This window comes from Magnolia sinica, chromosome 6, assembly GCF_029962835.1.
Source record: "Magnolia sinica isolate HGM2019 chromosome 6, MsV1, whole genome shotgun sequence".
Lineage (NCBI taxonomy): Eukaryota > Viridiplantae > Streptophyta > Magnoliopsida > Magnoliales > Magnoliaceae > Magnolia > Magnolia sinica.
This window is the reverse complement of record NC_080578.1, coordinates 21,177,779-21,179,158: the sequence shown is the minus strand read 5'-3', so window position 1 is coordinate 21,179,158 and position 1,380 is coordinate 21,177,779. Positions and strand designations below refer to the sequence as shown.

General features: G+C 39.6%; 1 non-coding gene across 1 annotated transcript; it reads right to left on the bottom strand.

Annotated features, from left to right (window-relative positions):
* Positions 1-249: 249 nt before the first annotated feature.
* On the bottom strand, positions 250-356 carry LOC131250288 (small nucleolar RNA R71). The gene has a single exon (XR_009173215.1). It is a non-coding gene; the product is annotated as a small nucleolar RNA R71 (small nucleolar RNA).
* Positions 357-1,380: the final 1,024 nt, after the last annotated feature.

The following is a 1,380-nucleotide window of genomic DNA, read 5'->3' as shown; positions in this document are numbered from 1 at the left end:
CTCCTTCCTAAGTTCCATGGGCTTGAATCTGAAGAACCATATCTACATTTGAAAGAGTTTGATGAGATCAGAGCCACTTTATATTTTCAAAATGTGTTTGAGGACATAGTCAGGCTGAGACTCTTTCCTTTTTCCTTAAAAGAGAAGGCTAAGACGTGGTTACATTCACTGCGTCCTAGATCCATTGGCACATGGAATGATACACAAAGGGAATTTATAAAGAAATTCTTTCCACATTATGAAACGATTACCCTTAGAAAAGCAATCATGAACTTCACCCAAAAGGAGGATGAAACATTTTACCAATGTTGGGAAAGATTCAAGGATTTGGTCAGTTCATGCCCACAACACGGCTTTGAAACGTGACGCATTACAAAATTTTTCTATTATGGACTGACATCTTCCATGCGCCAAATGGTCGAGACAATGTGTAATGGAAAATTCATTAATAAAAATGTCGACGAGGTATGAGATTACCTCGATAGTCTTGTTGAAAAAACACAATCATGGGATTTTTACCCAAAATCGAACACCATGTCTAGGCCGACTCAATTTAAGGAGAAAGGTGGATTGTATCTTTTGAAAGAAGAGGATGATCTCAAGTATAAAGTGACTACGCTCATAAGGAAAGTTGAGGCCATGGAAGGAAAGAAGGATAAGGTTAATGAAAGTGTTTGCCGCATCTATGAATGCAATATTCATACAACTAAAAATTGTCCTACAATACCCGCTTTTCGAGAAGTGTTGAATGGACAATCCAATGCCGTAAATAATTATCAAAGACCTTTCAATGGACCAACCTCTAATACGTATAATCCTGGTTGGAAAAATCATCCAAACTTTAGTTGGAGAAATGGACAAACTACTACCCCGCAAAGTTTCTTCAATCAAAATCCTAATCAGGGGAAACCTCAAGAAGAACCGGTTCAAAATTCCATGCAAGAGCTGACCTAGGCAATGCGAGACTTTATGCAAAAGATGGATTCACGTATGACAGTTATAGAAAAGGGGGTGCTTCCTGCACAACAGCTCCCCAATCCTAAACCACAATACGAGATAAGTGATTCCAGCTCTTTAAATCAAATGGGGCACGCTAAATCCATCACCACTCTTAGGAGTGGGAAGATCATTGATAAAACCCTTCCGGTTAGGCCCGAAAAGCCTCAAGAACCAGAAGAGGAAAACAATGATGGATCTAGTGAGGCCCCACAAAAATTAGAACCGAAACTTCCAGAAAAGCCAGTTGCTCCATTTCCCCAACGGTTGGTCGCACCAAAACCTCTCTCTAACTCTCAGGATATCCTAGAGGTGTTGAAATAAGTGAAAGTCAACATTCCTCTACTTGATGTCGTAAAACAGATACCTTCATATGCCAAATTC